The sequence below is a fragment of the Oncorhynchus masou genome, chromosome 12, assembly GCF_036934945.1.
Source record: "Oncorhynchus masou masou isolate Uvic2021 chromosome 12, UVic_Omas_1.1, whole genome shotgun sequence".
Classification (NCBI taxonomy): Eukaryota; Metazoa; Chordata; class Actinopteri; order Salmoniformes; family Salmonidae; genus Oncorhynchus; species Oncorhynchus masou.
Genome location: NC_088223.1, coordinates 75,020,437 through 75,039,476, shown reverse-complemented (window position 1 = coordinate 75,039,476; position 19,040 = coordinate 75,020,437).

Here is a 19,040-nt window from a genome sequence, read left to right as displayed (position 1 = left end):
GAATGGTAATGATATGTTAGCAGGAATCCTCATGCTTCGAGTTGGCAAAGTAGGTTGGAATGGTGGATCTGATGATAGGAAATGACAATGAGCTCTGCAAACACAATAACTACTTGTGTGAGGCTCCAACGTGCATCACCTAGAATTTATCTGAAAACATATGGTTCCAACACCAAACTCCCCACTCATGCATAACAGGCTACACCATTACACCATTCGCGTCGTGTGCGCGAGTGTTGCAAAACACATTTTGAAATCTATGTTTTTCAATTATTGCACCCACACTACTCGCACGCGCCAATGAGTGTCTGCGTTGCCAAGGGCTAAAATAGAAGTCAGTTCTATTTGTGACACAGATCGCGCTGCAACTCCTGCCTCTCCCATCTCCTCATTGGTTTATAGAAGCAGGTACCCACGTGATATCTCCTCAGTAGTTATACTCACGTGGGTGACTGAAAGACGAACAAGGTCAATGGTGGTAATGCACCTCATTTATAAAGTTGCCAATCGCAATATAATGTCAAGAGAAGAAAAGGCCTGGAAGGAGGAGAGATGACTTGAAACGATTTGGTTGACCGTTTTAAGTATGGATTAATTGGCGGAGTAGAGGTCCTTGTGCATTTCAGGTAAAATAACAACTCAATGTTTATATCCCAGGACAAATTAGTTAGCAACAGCAAGCTAGCTAAATAGGACATTTAGCTCGTAAGTGCAAGCAAGCTAGCTACATTTCCATAAATGTTTAATGCTTTTCGACCTGTTCCCCAAATTAATATAATTGGTTCAGAGTTTGTTTTGATATTTTAACCTGTGTGTCGTGATCGTGTTCAGTGTGGGGGGACAAAATACATTTATGCACAATGGCACACGCACACAGCCGGTTTGGGTTCCGTGTAAGTCTTGTGCTATTACTTGCCTGAGGTAGAGTATCTCATGATAAGCTGTGGACCACACTATTCATAGCTGATTACATACCACCACAGTCAGAGATTGGCACCAAGACAGCATTGAATGAGCTGAATAAACAAGAAAATGTTCAGAGGCGGCGCTCCTAGTAGCCGGGGACATTAATGCAGGGAAACTTATATCCATTTTACCAAATGTCTATTAGCATGTCAACTGTGCAACCATGGAGGAAAAAAACTCTGGACCACCAATACTGTACACAGAGATGCATACAAAGCTCTCTGACCATAATTCTATCCTACTGATTCCTGCTTACAAGCAACAATTAAAGCAGGAAACACCAGTAGACTAGATAAATACAAAAAATGGTCAGATGAAGCAAATGCTAAGCTACAGGACTGTTTTGCTAGCACAGATTTGAATATGTTCCGGGATCCTGTCAATACAGGACTAAGATTGAATCGTACTACACCGGCTCTGACACTCATCTGATGTGGCAGGGCTTGCAAACCATTACAGACTACAAAGGGGAGCACAGCTGAGAGCTGCCCAGTGACACGAGCATACCAGATGAGCTAAACTACTTCAATGTTTGCTTTGAGGCAAATAACACGGAAACATGCATGAGAGCACCAGCTGTTCCGGAAGAGTGTGTGATCACGCTCTCCGCAGCTGATGTGAGCAAGACCTTTAAACGGGTCAACATTCACAAGGCTGCAGGGCCAGACGGATTACCAGGACGTGTACTGCGAGCATGCGCTGACCAAGTGGCATGTGTCTTCACTGACATTTTCAACCTCTCTCTGTCCGAGTCTGTAATACCAACATGTTTTAAGCAGACCACCATACTGCCTGTGCCCAAGAACACTGAGGTAACCTGCCTAAATGACTACCGACCCATAGCACTCACGTCTGTAGCCATAAAGTGCTTTGAAAGTCTGGTCATGGCTCACATCAACACCATTACCCCAGAAACCCTAGACCCACTCAATTTGCATACCACCCCAACAGATCCACAGATGATGCAATCTCTATTGCACTCCACACTGCCCTTTCCCACCTGGACAAAAGGAACACCTATTTGAGAATGCTATTCATTGACTACAGCTCAGCGTTCAACACCACAGTGCCCTCAAAGCTCATCAATAAGCTAAGGACCCTGGGACTAAACAACTCCCTCTTCAACTGGATCCTTGACTTCCTGATGGGCCGCCCCCAGGTGGTAAGGGTAGGTAACAACACATCCGCACGCTGATCCTCAACACAGGGGCCCCTCAGGGGTGCTGCTCAGTCCCCTCAAGGGCTCCCTGTTCACTCATAACTGCACGGCCAGGCACGACTCCAACACCATCATTAAATTTGCTAATGACAACAGTGGTAGGCCTGATCACCGACAATGATTTGACAGCCAATAGGGAGGATGTCAGAGACCTGGTCGTGTGGTGCCTGGACAACAACCTTTCCCTCAACGTGATCAATACAAAGGAGATAATTGTGGACTACAGGAAAAAGAGGACCGAGCATGCCCCCATTCTCATCGATGGGGCTGCAGTGGAGCAGGTTGAGAGCTTGGTGTCCCTATCACCAACCAACTAACATGGTCCAAGCACACAAGACAGTGGTGAAGAGGGCATGACAAAACCTATTCCCCCTCAGGAGACTGAAAATATTTGGCATGGGTCCTCAGATCCTTAAAAGTTTCTACAGCTGCACCATCGAGTGCATCCTGACTGGTTGCATCCCTGCCTGGTATGGCAACTGCTCGGCCTCCGACCGCAAGGTACTACAGAGGGTAGTGCGAACGGCCCAGTACATCACTGGGGTCAAGTTTCCTGCCATCCAGAACCTCTATACCAGGCAGTATCAGAGGAAGGCCCTAAAAATTGTCAATGACTCCAGCCACCCTAGTCATAGACTGTTCTCGCTGCTACCGCGCGACAATTGGTACGGGAGCTCCATGTCTAGGTCCAAGAGGCTTCTCAACAGCTTCTACCCCCAAGCCATAAGACTCCTGAACATCTAATCAAATAGCTACCCAGACTATTTGCATTGACCCCCCCTCTCCCCTCTTTACACCGATATTACTCATTGTTGTTGTTGTTGTTATCTATGCATAGTCACTTCAATAACTCTACCTACAGTACATGTACATACTACCTCAACGAACCGGTGCCCCCGCACATTGACACTGTACTGGTACCCCCCTGTATATCGTCTCCCTGCTGTTGTTTTACTGCTGCTCATTAATTACTTGTTACTTTTATCTCTTATTCTTGTCTGAATTTTTTTGAAACTGCATTGTTGGTTGGGGGCTCTTAAGTAAGCATTTCACTGTAAGGTGAACCTGTTGTATTCGGCGCATGTGACTAATAAAATTAGATTTAATTTGAAAAAAAAGGATCAAGTGCATTATTTGCATACCATTACATTTACACAGAAAGCGTCAAATTCAATCTCCTATTTCTGTTGTTGTTTTTAATGTCACCACAGTCACACGTACTTGGCATAGAAAAGCATAAGCTGCCATATGTGTCAGTCCATCAAACTAAACCAGGTTGTGAGGATATATAATTGAAACGCAGCCAATAAAATGCGTAGGCATGCTAAATTAGCTTCCATACAGCCCTGGGGGCCACTGTTGCTGTGTATTGGAGCATGCTACCGTCATGTCAAAAATGACCTTTGGGGGGGAAGAATTTGCCTCCTGCAACGTGATTACCAATTTCCATATCCAGTTGTAGCACTACAGCCACGTTGATTTGATTTCATTGGGTTAATAGGATTTGATCTGCCTGCACGGCCACCAATATCCATAAAACAGGTCCCCAGAATGTAGGCTCGAGTGTGTGCATGTTATTGGCTGGCGCACCCCTCCGGAGCCCTCACAGAACATTTCCGACAACGTTGTGAGTGTTACTGAAGAGTTGTCAAGCTTTCATGCACGGTGGCCGGCAGACTGGTAGAGGCAATTATGGGGGTGTAATGCTAGTAGTGGTGGCGATATAACTCTGAATTATAATGCCCATATTTATGGGAGTTGGGAGGTTGCTGTGTGGCAGATTGTGTGTGTATGTATGTAGGCTGTATGTTAGATAGAGGATAGCTAGATGGATGGTAAAAGGATGACTTCTAGTCCTCCAATACACAGATCTGTCGGAGAGAAGGCTTCAAACACATGTACACCCACACAAACATCACACACTCGCAACCTCTACATATTCATGTATTCACACAATAATTCCACTTATCTTTTTGTATACAGACATACACAAGCACACACACACACACACACACACATGTACACACACATTTGCAAGCACGCACGCACACACACAGACACAATGTCAATCTGGTAATGGAGAAGTGGATACACAGCTTTTCACTTCAAGGCTCAGCAGGTAGCTTTTCATTTGCTTCCCTGACCATGGCAAAAAAACAGTGGCCCCAGCATCAATCCCTGCCTCCCTCCCTTCATTACCATGTTAATATCTGCAAAACGCTCCTCTTTCAGAAAAGCACAGGCTCACTCCACAGCAAGAGATGGAGGGAATGAGGGGAGGAAGACTACTTTCCTTTCGTTCTAGCCATGAAAAAATGTGAAGAGTAGAGGAAAAACTAAAACACACAAAGCTCTGGGGTGTCCAAGCGAGTGTCTGTTTTAGTTCCGGGTGATTTCCTCACTCTCTGCGAGTCTGACTGGGGGCCTGCAGGAATGGGGGTAGGGGAGGAAACACACCCAGGAGAAGAAGTCTCTGCCCTGGGTAAGTAGGGGGGATGGAGCCCTGTGTAGCTAGCCTAGCATCATTAGCCATCTCCAGCTGCCTGGGTAATGTGCACACTTCATTTCCCCCCTGTGGGCCCCCAAACCACTGCATCTCCCAGTGCCTCCAAACTACCAGCAATTTAGGCCAATCTTGGCTCCTTAGCTTCTGAAGCCTAATGGTAGCCCCCTGAACAGAAACATCAGTGGTTTGCTTTTTAGAAATCTTTGTTGGTGTGTGTTTGGATAGCTTTGTTTCTTTTCCGAAGTCTTTCTTGACAACACAGTATGGCTACCATGAACAAAGAGGAAGATTTCCAGTAGAGATTGGTTGTAATTTGGAGCACTGGTGTAATTTACCTTCGTAAGGTGAGGTGGCATTCATAGAAATGTTCATGGAACTCAAATCAAACCTATATCTTATATTTAGTACTGGTTATCTTTTTAGGCTTGTCTTTGCATGATCAAACTCATATTGAAAATGCAATTATTTTGGAATCCCTATACAGTTCAGTGTTGATGTTTTTGTTTATTTTTACATTGGGTATAGCCACTGTAATTCTTAAGACAAGGCTGTATAATTAAATGTAGAATGGTCAAATGTGTCTTTTAGTTCGACCCACCCATTATTCACCCTGTTGCATCCCCTCCCCCTCGATGTGTGATGCATGCTGGGTAATCCACAGCGCTCCAACCCCTCACCATCTTCTCTGCTCAACCCAAGTACACAGGTCTGTTTAGGAGCTATGGCCACAGCCAGACGAATTTGTCCATTACATTACCTGACCCTTTGTCCGACCCTCTGCCTTCTTTGCTAATGCTAATTTAGTACTGTCACGTAGTCTAAAGTGGAGTGCGGTGGGGGGGGGGGGGTTGGACAGAGGAGACGTCCTCATTTGTGCCCACTGATTAAGTGTCACCAGAGAGCAATGACCCCCCCCCCCCCCCCCCACCCCCACCTCACTCTCCTGCTGGAGAGGTACAGGTACAAAAGGCTTTAACTCTTTCATTACTATTACCCTTCCAGGCAAAGCTAGATATAGCAATAGCTTGCTTCAGTGTTTATGGCAGTTGTGGTGGGGAGGGAGGGAGGGTACAGGAAAGGCAGGAGAGAAAGAGAGGGGGAGGAAGGGAGAGAGGCAGAGAAGTAGCTAGCTCAGTGTTTATGGTTGTTGTGGTAGGGAGAGAGGGAGGGAAAGAGAGAGAGAGGGAGGAAAGGTACCTCAGTGTTTATGGCCGATGTGGTGAGGATGAAGACAGAGGAAGGGAGGGAAGCGAAGGAGAGAGAGAGGGACAGTGGCTCATTTAAATTCAATGCAGCGCTGAGGTGGGAGATAAGCAACAGATGACAGTAGTGCCGGGCCATTCTATCTCTGCTTGGGAGAGGCCAATCAGAGAGACAGATAACAAAGTACACTCCTAAATACTGAAATTATGGGGATGATGGGGGTGTAGCGTAGGGAGAGGGGATAGGGGGTGATCGAAAATGTCGAAGGGTGAAATAAAATGGCGATGGCTCTTGAAATTCTCCTTGAACCTTTGTCTACTAATACAGTTCATAGTTTGCTCTTCCTCTTTTTTTAATGATCAACCAATACTTGAATACACTAAACAGCTCCCACACATTTATATCCAGAGCCATACTGTATATACTATATCCATTAATTATTTTTAGATCAATAATAACGAATGAAATGAGGAGATGATTATATTCAAGACTATTGACTACAGCTAATAGTGATGGAGTATGGTGGTGGGTGCACTAAGGAGGGTCTAGGCTGCATAAGGAGACCCCCTAAGAAACAAAAGGTGACCTTGCCAACGCCCAATGCCTCCTTGCCTCCACCATTGCCTTCACATGGTTTACTATGTCTTAATTACCACACCACCAAAACCCTGACTGGACTGAATGAGAGAAAAGAGGAGAAAGGTGGAAGGGGAAACAAGATGCTTTGATTGATTTGGTACGAACATGGAAAAGAAAGTGGATTTGAGGAACCCAAATGAAGACTTGCCAGGGTAACTTCCCAAATCAATCTCCATCATCGCTCCCCGCGTAATCAATTAGTCTTCATTTAGAATGGAGTGTTACAGATGGAACACCAAGAACCCACTAGACTGCGATAATATTTTCTAATTGGAACCATGATAGGTGATTATAACACTGCTTGGATTTAATTAATTCAATAATACTTCAATATTATTGCCTAGTCAAACAAGGGATTTACTCTAAATGAGTTTAAGTGTTAAGAAGTCTTATTTTTCAGTTCACTTTCTATACGATAAATGCTGAACGGCTTCCAAATTAAATTCCCTCAGTTTGTGAAAAAGTTCATCTGGACCATAGCCGACTACGCAACAAACATATTGAGCAGAGCATCAGACGCTTCCCTGCGGCACTCTCAATGTGGCATTTGTCATGCTCTTATTGCTGGTAAGCCATTTCGCTAAGCTCCATGGGTGAGAAGCAATCCAGTCTCCTTTGGTTCTTCCAAAGTCTATAAGCTGGCGCATTATCTCCGAGCCACGCTACAGACTGTCACAGGTCAGACCACCAACCTACAGCAGGCTACTCACCACCAGTGTTGGGCTCAATGCCAGACTCTGCTCAATGCCACATTAATTAGATTACCATCAATGACTTCAGACATTCTCATGGCAAAATGAATGCCCGAATCAATGAATTCATGAAAATGAAAAATCTAATTTTTGTTAGTTAAGAACATGTTTCAAGAATCTGTTTACAGGAGGGGCAATACTATTTCATTGCATTTCCTGATTTGACAGGAAATAGAATTGACCCAAACCCCCCTGTTTCTCTCAGACGTCGCCTACCAGACACAGAGTAATAAAGAAAAGAGGATGGCTAATAGAGTGACCTGGTGTGTGTGTTATGTGTGACCAGGGTTATGTGTGGGGTGACCTCCAGTTGCACTGACCCATATTAATAATGACTTGTGTCAAATGAGGCTCGTGATTTCCTTTATAATCAGCCCCCGCCAGATGGATGCACACATGGCCGTGGATCATGGTATTGTCATTCAGATGATGTGTGTGTCACTGCCGTTTTCTTAATAAATGAGGAGGATATGGTTTCGTGCCTAACCTTCTCTTTGCATCTTTGTGTTCTTTGTGTTCACACAGATGCATGTTTCAGTAATAGGCCTAGGGATTTTTTAACCTAGGCACAATATATCTGTCGTAGCAAAACGCCTTTTCAATGGATTATGATGGCTTATGTTGCAGCCTTTTGTGTCCGTTCACCATCTATTCTGCATTGATGAAATGGAGATGTTAGGGATACCTCGATCCGTTTTGTCCAAGAATGTTTCTACTTGGCCATTTCGAATATTCAAGCTGCCTTGTAAACAAAACTACACACTTATAGTATTCTCATCCCAGCTTCTGAAATGTAGCTATACGTTTTGCTTCCACACTCAACAGCCCTCTTTATCTAAATCTCTATACCACAGACAGTATGCTGAACACGCAATCCTATTTCTGATAGCTATCCACCACAGGCAAGGCAGTGGAGCAGCAGTGTTGTTGTAGTTAAGCCTCCAGACCTAGGGCGACAGACCAGCACACAGCACACATAGCACATCTCTTTGACTGAAGTGTTTGGACTGAAGTGTGCCCTCGCACACAAATACAATACTACTCTGATCTGACTTCCTCTACCACAGGGAATATGCTGGGAGGCATCCTTTTCTCCTCTTTACCCAAAGCTACATTGTACATTGGTGTATGTGTTTGATGTATCTCAGCTGCAGAGAAAGACTTATTATATAATGCAAAGACAATACTTCATATGCCAATTGTCAATGACTACTCCCAAATGTAGGTTGATAATTTTGAAAACCTTCTGTTGGGTCATACAGTACATACCTGTATAATGCAGAAGGTTACCATAGCACTCCTATCAATTTTTTGAATGTCAGTTTTTGCTACAAGTGTGTGACACATGCTTACGGCTGGTTTTCTCCACAGCCCAATTTGACGTAATCACACATTCTTTTGACTTCAACCACGGCACACAGCATTCAGAGTGCTCCTCCACGGCCCAGTGTATCCGGTCCCTGCTCCACACACCAGGCTTCCAGTGCATCTCCCCAGTCCGGTGAGACCTGTTCCGGTTCCACGTACCAGGCCTCCGGTATGTCTCCCCAGCCTGGTAAGCCCTGTGGCATCTCCACGCACCAGGCCTCCAGTACGTCTCCTCGGTCCGGTGAGACCTGTTCCGGCTCCACGTACGAAGCCTCTAGTGATGATCCTTTGCCCAGAGCCTGTAGTGATGATCCACGGCACAAAGCCTCCAGTGATAATCCATGGCACGAAGCCTCCAGTGATGATCCATGGCCCAGAGCCTGTAGTGATGATCCATGGCACGAAGCCTCCAGTGATGATCCATGGCACGAAGCCTCCAGTGATAATCCATGGCACGAAGCCTCCAGTGATGATTGATGGCCCGGAGCCTGTCGTGATGATCCATGGCACTAAGCCTCCAGTGATGATCCATGGCACGAAGCCTCCAGTGATAATCCATGGCACTAAGCCTCCAGGGATGATCCATGGCCCGGAGCCTGCATTGAAAATCCAGGCCACGGAGCCTCCAACGACGGTCCCGAGTCCAAAGCCTGCAGCGACAGTCCCCAACAGCTTACAGACAGTAGGCAATTAAGGTCACAGTTATGAAAACCTAGGAAGATGGTCAGTCAATCCGGACATTTTCAAAAACGTTGAGTTTCTTCAAATGCAGTCGCAAAAACCATCAAGCGCTATGATGAAAATGGCTCTCATGAGGACCGCCACAGGAAAGGAAGACCCAGAGGTACCTCTGCTGCAGAGGATAAATTCATTAGAGTTAACTGCACCTCAGATTAACTCCCAAATAAATGCTTCACAGGGTTCAAGTAACAAGACACATCTCAACATCAACTGTTCAGAGGAGACTGCATGAATCAGGTCTTCATGGTCTAATTGCTGCAAAGAAACCACTACTCAAGGGTACCAATAAGAAGAAACTTGCTTGGGCCAAGAAACACAAGCAATGCACATCAGACCGGTGGAAATTTGTCCTTTGGTCTGATGAACGGATGATCTCCACATGTCAGAGCCTCGAGCCCACCGTGAAGCATGGAGGAAGAGGTGTGATGGTTCTTTGCTGGTGACACTATCGCTGATTTATTTAGAATTCTAGGCATACATAACCAGCATGGCTACCACAGCATTATGCAGCGATAGGTAATCCCATCTGGTTTGCTCTTAGTGGGACCATCATTTTTTTTCAACAGGACAATGACCCAACACACCTCCAGGTGGTCCTGTGTAAGGGCTATTTGACCAAGAAGTAGAGTGATAATCCTTTCTACTGCAGTTTCGTTTAAAGATATTTTAATTTAATACCTTTATTTAACCAGGCAAGTCAGTTAAGAGCAAATTCTTATTTTCAATGACGGCCTGGGAACAGTGGGTTAACTGCCTGTTCAGGGGCAGAACGACAGATTTGTACCTTGTCAGCGCCGGGGTTTGAACTCGCAACCTTCTTGTTACTTGTCCAACGCTCTAACCACTAGGCTACCCTGCCACCCCAGGTATAATGTTAACAATGGAAAACTGCAAATATGTTGCTACTGCTCTCAATAGCATTGCTGCCTTGAATTTATCAGGTGTATCGACAAAGGTCAGTGGGGAAAAGTTGTGATGGACTACTTTCTGGACGACGAATGCTGACCCTCTCTCACTCTGAAAATAACTTGTTTTGAAGTCAGTGGAACACAACGGGCCAAACAAGCTGTGCAAACTAAACGGAAACTTACCTGACCAAGAATTATTTGGAAAACATTATTGACCATTTATTTGGAAGTTAATCTGAGGTGCAGCTAACTCTCCATTTTTTGATTGGTAAGTTAGTCTTGCCAGCTATCTACACTTATAATAATCATAAATTAATACCGAACGGGCACACAGAGAGTCACCTTCAAAAACACCATCATTGGAGAGCGATTCTGAGGTAATACCTTTGCATGGACTGAGCGAACACTTGTAAAATAGAGTCAAGCAACCAGCATAGCAAAGGATGCTTTGGTTCATTACGGGGGCCGGTCAGAATCTTATAAGTCCTAGCAACAGCCCTAGCAATGGAAGCGAGAACTCATTGAATCCCATGTGATGTGGTGGGACGACACTATTAGGCTTTACAGCCCCCCCCCTCATTGATTTTGTTATTCACTCTCACTAAAATATTACAAACATTTTTCCCAGATAAGTTGACTGAGAACATGTTCTTATTTACAGCAAAGACCTGGAGAATAGTTACAGGGGGTGAATTGGCCAATTGGAAACTGGGGATGATTAGAGGGCCACGGTATGAGGGCCAGATTGGGAATTTAGCCAGGACACCAGGGTTAACACCACTTCTCTAACAACAAGTGCCATGGGATCTTTAGTGACCACAGAGAGTCAGGACACCCATTTAACGTCCCACCCGAAAGATGGCACCCTACACATGGCAATTTCTCTAATCACTGCCCTGGGGCATTGGGATATTTTTTAGACCAGTGGAAAGAGGGCCTCCTACTGGCCCTCCAACACCACTTCCAACAGCATCTGGTCTCCCATCCAGAGACTGACCAGGACCAACGCTGCTTAGCTTCAGAGGCAATCGAGCAGTGGGATGCAGGGTGGTACGGTGCCAGCATAAGTCATGGCAAAATGTGTAGAATTACAGGAAATTATCTTTAGAAATGCAAAAATGACTCTCCACCCCATGGCAAAATGGTTATAATTGCAGGAAATTACCTTTAAAACTGAAAAATGATCCTTGCCCCATGGCAAATTCTTTAGAATTGAAGGGCCCAACCAAATCTCGCTTAGAGGGCATGTTTTCATGATCTTGGGGCCCAGGAAATGTCACGCCCTGACCATAGTTTGCTTTGTATGTTTATATGTTTTGTTTGGTCAGGGTGTGATCTGAGTGGGCATTCTATGTTGTATGTCTAGTTTGTCTGTTTCTGTGTTTGGCCTGATATGGTTCTCAATCAGAGGCAGGTGTTAGTCATTGTCTCTGATTGGGAACCATATTTAGGTAGCCTGTTTTGTCACTGTGGGTTGTGGGTGATTGTCTATGTTATGTTGCTTGTATGCACAGTGGTTCATTAGTGTCACGGTTGTTGTTTTGTAGTGTTCAGGTTTCCCATTAAAATGACAAACACTTACCACGCCGCATCTTGGTCCGATCCTTACTCCTCTTCAGAGGAGGAAATCTGCCGTGACAGGAAAACACAGAATTTCTCATTTGGATCCCAGGCTGAAGAAGTTTAAGAAACCCTGGTTTATAGTTTTGTACTTAAAGTTTTGAAAATATACCACTTACATCTGACAAATGTGCCAAAGTGATTTAAAGAAATGAACAGCCTCACCAGATCAGAGTGTGTGTGTGTGTGCCCTGTGTTAGTGATGTACAGGTTGACTCATAACCCGCAGTCCCCAAGGTTATATCCACGGGGTGGGCGGGTTTTGGGTCATGAAATATTGTGTGGACGAAGGGCGGGTTAGTGGGTGGCAGGTTTAATAAATAGAAAACAATGCAGAAAAAAATCCCTAAATGTATAATTATTTAGCAATTCATATCTATAGGCAATATTGCGTTTTTTCTTGCATTAATTGTATCTGGCGTTAGTGCATAGTCTTAGCTTTAGGGCCTAACTGTAGAGCGCCAAATACACGGCAATTGTCAAATGCTTTTGGGAACATGGGCAGAAAAAGTTAACATCGATCCACTGAGGCAAAAAGGACAATGTCGAGTTTAATTCAATGATTGAAAATCAGTGAAATAGAGAGTTGAAAATTAATATAAGGGAGGGCAGCAACAGTTATGTGGATTATAATTCATGGACATTATTTGTAGGGGTTGATATATGTTTCGTTAGGACATATCAAATTTGACATTTTAAAGTGGAAATTAGAACCTTAAGAAGCCTTTTAAAGGCACTACAGAGGGTAGCGCGTATGGCCCAGTACATCACTGGGGCAAAGCTTCCTGCCATCCAGGACCTCTATACCAGGCGGTGTCAGAGGAAGGCCCTAAAAATTGTCAAAGACTCCCGCCACCCTAGTCATAGACTGCTGTTTCTGTGGTACCAGAGCGCCAAGTCTAGGTCCAAGAGACTCAAATAGCTTCTACCCCCAAGCCATAAGACTCCTAATAATTTGCATTGCCCCCCTGCATTGTTGTTTAAGGGCTTGTAAGTAAGCATTTCACTGCATAGTGTACACCTGTTGTATTTGGCGCATGTGACAAATAACATTTGTCTTTGAAAATTCTCAGCAACAAAAGAGTGATCAAATTAAGATCTTACATCTGTAGGTCAATAACCTCTCACATAGCCTAATATAATATTAACTCCTGAAGAATTAAGCATTTTTGCTGTAAATTATACACCAAATGTACATTTTGACTTTGGAATAGGAATGGAGAACTATTTATTTATTTTGTTCAGAATCTTTCCAATAAAAAAAAAGATTATTGCATTTTCTCCATGGTCTCTAAACGTCTTTGCTGCTAGAGTGAAGCAGAAATAAAAGAGGAGAGAGAAAACAAACCGATGTCAACTAAATTGAAGCATTCATTCTATTGATTTATGACATTATTCAGGTAAGCAAGGGCTTATTTAATCTTCTAAGGCAATAAGTAATGACAGAAGAGAAGCTGTATCTAATTTTAGACAAGTTGACTATCAAATAGCCTACCAACATGTAAATTATAAACAGAAACACAGGCTATCTAAGAAGGCCTTCAGATGGGCCATTTTCTATATTAGCGGGTTATGGTTGGGTGAAGATCTCAGATTTTCACTTTATCACATATAGTCAAGCAGTTGTGGATGTGTTATTAGCAATTGTGGATGGGTGAACAGCTGACCTGCGCATCATTAGCGTGTGTGTGCGTGTTCATGCGTGCGTGTGCATGTGTGTGTACATGTGTGTCTGCAAGAAGACAGTATGTACTATATGAGAGTATAGTGTCAGTATATGTGTGTGTTTTTGTCTGTGTTTCTACACCTAACTGTTTGTATCTGGATACATCTAGCAGGAGATAACACTCCTCCTGACCTCAGTGCTGCACTAATCCTCCTTCTACAAATCCCCCAACTTCTCTCTCCCTTGCCAGAGCTGCAATCTAGCTCTAAAGACAGGCTCCACAACTCACAAGCCCTGCAGAAAAGCTGTGTCTGCACTACCTGTGGCTGGGGATTTCCAAAGTCATTACAGGAGAAACAGAGGAACAGGGAAGGGGGGAGAAGGGTGGAGGTAGGGGCAGAGGGTTGGGAGGGAAGGAAGAAACATGATAGAAAGAGGAAAGAGGTAGATAGAGTGGTGGAACGGGTGAATAGTGATAGGGGAGCAATTCACATTGGCATTTTCCCTGTTGTACGTCCTATTGATTAAAGTTATTTTCAATTTTGCTGCCATGAGTTCAAATACACGCCTCAAATTAGTAACCCGTCTGTTCTTGTTATTGGATTCAATTCCATAGACAACTGCAACAGAGGGTGTTCACCAGATAATGGATGTTCTCCTTCGTAGGCTTTGGCTTGTGTTCCTATAGAGCAGGGGTTGGCAACCTAAGGCATCACTGAAGATGAGAGAATTGTTTTCACATGGCTAGCAGCTAGCAAGCCTTCTTTTGTTCTATGAAAAAAGTTCAGGGCATAAAATGTCACGAGCAAAGAAAAATAAGGCAGATGTCAGCTCATTTGTTGCCTCTTAGACAAATGAAATTGGATTTGTTTTACTGAAGGACTGGTCTGTTTGCGCTCCTGTTGTAAAACTGTTGTTTTGTTGGACATTAAGTGTACGGCGTCATTTTGTAACGAGACATGAGAAAAACCAAGGATGAGGAGGACAAGGCTGAAGGAATCACGAGGAACATGTCCAGGTATGAATAGCAAAGCAGTGCGTTTACACATCTACATGCAGTCAAAACTCCAGCTATAGAGGGGAGCTACAAAGTTGCGCAATGCATAGCTAAACATGGAAAACCATTTACTAATGGGGAATATATTAAGGAAGCTTTCCTCAGTAGTTCGCAGGCTTAATTTGATTGCCTAACAAAGACACTCATTTCAAAGATAAAAGACATGCCTGTGTCTGCCAGAACTGTTGAAAGGCGCAAAACCGAGATGGTTGAAAATGTAAAGGAGCAGCAAACTGTAGCTTTAAAAGACGCACCTGTGTTTAGTGTGGCTCTTGATGAGAGTGTGGATGTGAATGAAATTCCATGTCTGGCAGCTGTTGCAAGATACTGTGTCTCAGAGCAGGTACGTGAGGAGCTGCTTTGTCTGAAACCCATGCATGGTACTACTGAAGGGGAACATGTAGCAAAAGCCTTCACAGATCATTTTGAAGAGGTGTTATTTAAAACATATTCGCTATTACAACTGATGGTGCCCCGCTATGGTGGGGGGAAATAAAGAATTCACAAAGCTGATGGAAGATAAGATTGGCCACCCCATGGTTAAATGTCACTGTATCATTCAACAAGAGAATCTGTGTTCCAAGATCAAGCCCGTGGTGCTAATGGACAGCACCTCTTTTTAGCGAGCTATGGAATTCTTCAGTTTGTGGGCAATTAGATATTCAATGACACAAATAGTTGTAATGCACATATGAAAATCGGAACTGGCGTACAGATTGTTAGAAATGGTAGGATAAATTATAAATTGGCACTCCACACAAAAAAGGTTGCCAACCCCTGCTATAGAGCTTGGTTAATATTTCAGCCAACCTGTCTTTTCCTACCCAACCCCAATTTACTTTAATTATTTGAGGTTTCCCCCGATACCATACTACATCCGTGGTGGGAAGAAGATATATGATACAATTTAGTACATTTCAAGGAACTCATTCATTTATTTCTGAATGACCAACCAAACACTTTCGAAATCTGTCATAGAATCCGGGGTTATTCTGGTGTTCCTCTCGGGAGACGACTCGGAGATAGGAAGCGTATCCCAATCCGAAGGAGGGAGGAAGCAGCTTGACTTGAGAAAAGCTTGGGACGACTGGAGACGGTGATGTCATTTATCTCCCTATACAGCAGGTTACACACTCCCAACAAACAAACAGGAACAGGATGTCACGGCACTTCCTGGTGGTGTGCTGTCAAATAGATACACCCCCCCCTGCTATATGGAGTCAGACAGGCCAGATTTGGTGGTGGTGTAGTTGTCACGCTGGTTGTTTTGGAGGTGTTTAGAAAAGAGGGCTGCCATTTCCTGACTCGTTGCCTCATGGGACCCATTGAGGATGTGGGGTGATGGGGGGTGTAGTGCACAGGAGGCTGCTGAGGGGAGGACAGCTCATAATAATGTCTGGAACGGAGGGAATAGAATGGCATGTGTTTGATGTATTTCATACCATTCCACCGATTCCGCTCCAGCCATTACCACGAGCCCCGTCCTCCATTCCATTCCGCTCCAGCCATTACCACGAGCCCCATCCTCCATTCCATTCCGCTCCAGCCATTACCACGAGCTCCGTCCTCCATTCCATTCCGCTCCAGCCATTACCACGAGCCCCGTCCTCCATTCCATTCCGCTCCAGCCATTACCACGAGCCCCGTCCTCCATTCCATTCCGCTCCAGCCATTACCACGAGCCCCGTCCTCCATTCCATTCCGCTCCAGCCATTACCACGAGCCCAGCCATTACCACGTCCTCCATTCCATTCCGCTCCAGCCATTACCACCATTACCACGAGCCCCGTCCTCCATTCCATTCCGCCCGTCCTCCAGCCATTACCACGAGCCCCGTCCTCCATTCCATTCCGCGAGCCCCGTCCAGCCAGCCATTACCACGAGCCCCGTCCTCCATTCCATTCCGCTCCAGCCATTACCACGAGCCCCGTCCATTCCATTCCGCTCCAGCCATTACCACGAGCCCCGTCCTCCATTCCATTCCGCTCCAGCCATTACCACGAGCCCCGTCCTCCATTCCATTCCGCTCCAGCCATTACCACGAGCCCCGTCCTCCATTCCATTCCGCTCCAGCCATTACCACGAACCCATTCTCCCCAATTAAGGTTCCACCAACCTCCTGTTGTGTAGTGAGGGATTGTGATCCTGAAACTGGTAAAGTCCAGGATGCCTGGAGTGCAGGTGCGGTGACTTGAATGGAGCCCAAAATATCCCCCGTCACCCAGAATGCAAATATCCTTCCTGCATCCTGCCCCACACACAGCACTGCTAAACACATCAGCCCCTCTTTCTCTCTCTCTATCTCTATCTTTACCTGACATTTACTGTACATTTTACCCCCACTATAGGTCTGACTGAAGTCCTTGGCTACGCATTGCACAGTAAATGTTGGTTAATATAATGGTAGATTGCAAATTATATTACCAAACATTTAAAGTACATTTTTATTCCTAACAAACTAAAGGACTGATTTGCATGAATTTGCCCTTAAATCATGGAGTGACGCTATAAATAGTTTTTAATGACTATTATTATCTTGTGTGTGTACAGTCACTGTAAGAACACTTGAGGTTGGATCCCCACCTGAAAACAGTTGATACAGCGATGGCGTCATTCAAAATCAAATACAAAGTATTGGATAGCAACTTCTCGAAATGTGATTAACATACCACTGTGCTAGAGAATAGGCACAATCCGTGACTCAAATCTGGTTGCCCACAGCGGTCATTAGTAATTAAATTAGTGTTTGGACAGCCAGCAGGTAAGTGGAACAGCTTCATGTAGGCAACGAACACATTAACATAATGGTAGTTAATTACACTTTGGGCTTGGCTGGAGACTTATTATTGAGAAGTAAGGAGCAAAGCTGACCTTTTGGGAAAGTTTTTACTTTGGTATTGTGATAGATCTCCATTGTTTTGAGGAACAAGTGAGGTGTGGCCTTTCTAAAAGTATTATACTGTATGTTTTAATGTTAGAGTTTATATGCAGGTGCATATGGTAAAGATTTACAGTATAGAACATGTATTGACATATTTGTGTTTCAGCCAGCCTGTCTTCTCCTACCCAACCCTGGTTTACTGTATTGATTAATCTGTGGCTTCCCCCTATACCATACCACCTCTGTGGTGAGAAGACGATATATTATGGAATGTAATACTTTTCAAGGATCGCATTCATTTTTTTCTGAACGGCCCCAAAAAATGTTCATTTCCCCGCGTCTACAGAATCTATCATAGAATCCCGGTGTTCATCTCAGGAGGCGACTTGGAAATAGGGAGCGTATCCAGATCCAAAGGAGGGAAGAAGCAGCTTGACTTGAGAAAAGAGAAAAGCTTGGAGACAGTGATGTCATTATCTCCCTATACAGCAGGTTACACACTCCCAACAAACAAACAGGAACAGGATGTCACGGCACTTCCTGGTGGTGTGCTGTCAAAACGAGACCCCATCCCCCCGCCTGCCATATATGGAGTCTGATGGGCCACATTTGGTGGTGGTGTAGTGGTGTCACACCAGTTGTTTTGGAAGGTGATTAGGAAAGAGGGCTGCCATTTCCTGACTCGCGGCCTCACGGGACCCAATGAGGATGAGACATGATCGGGGATGTAGTGAGGGATTGGGCTCCCAGAACAGATAGAGTGTAGGTCAAGGATGCCTGGAGTGCAGGTGTGATGAATTGAATGGAGCCCAAAATATTTCCCGTCACCCAGAATGCAACTGTCCTTCCTGCATCCTGCCTCACACACAGCACTGTTAAACACATCAGCCTCCTCTCTCTCTCCCTCTGTCTCTCCCTCTCTGTCTCTTTCTCTCTTTCCCTTTCTCTCTCATGATACACACATACAGTAGAAGCATCTCTATCTTTAGCCAACATTTACTGTACATTTTACCTCCAAAATTTACTATCACAACTAGCTTTCGCAGTCACTTCAGAAATAGATGTGCATCTATGGTTCTCAAAAGGCACATTTACAAGTTGTTGCAAAAGTCAAATTTCAAAGTGTTTAAGGTTCAGGCATCAACTCTGAATGGCTAAGGTTCAGGCATTAACTCTGAATGGCTAAGGTTCAGGCATTAACTCTGAATGGCTAAGGTTCAGGCATTTACTCTGAATGGCTAAGGTTTAGGCATTTACTCTGAATGGCTAAGGTTCAGGCATTTACTCTGAATGGCTAAGGTTCAGGCATTTACTCTGAATGGTTAAGGTTAGGCATTAACTCTGAATGGTTAAGGTTAGGCATTAACTCTGAATGGTTAAGGTTAGGCATTAACTCTGAATGGTTAAGGTTAGGCATTAACTCTGAATGGTTAAGGTTAGGCATTAACTCTGAATGGTTAAGGTTAGGCATTAACTCTGAATGGTTAAGGTTAGGCATTAACTCTGAATGGTTA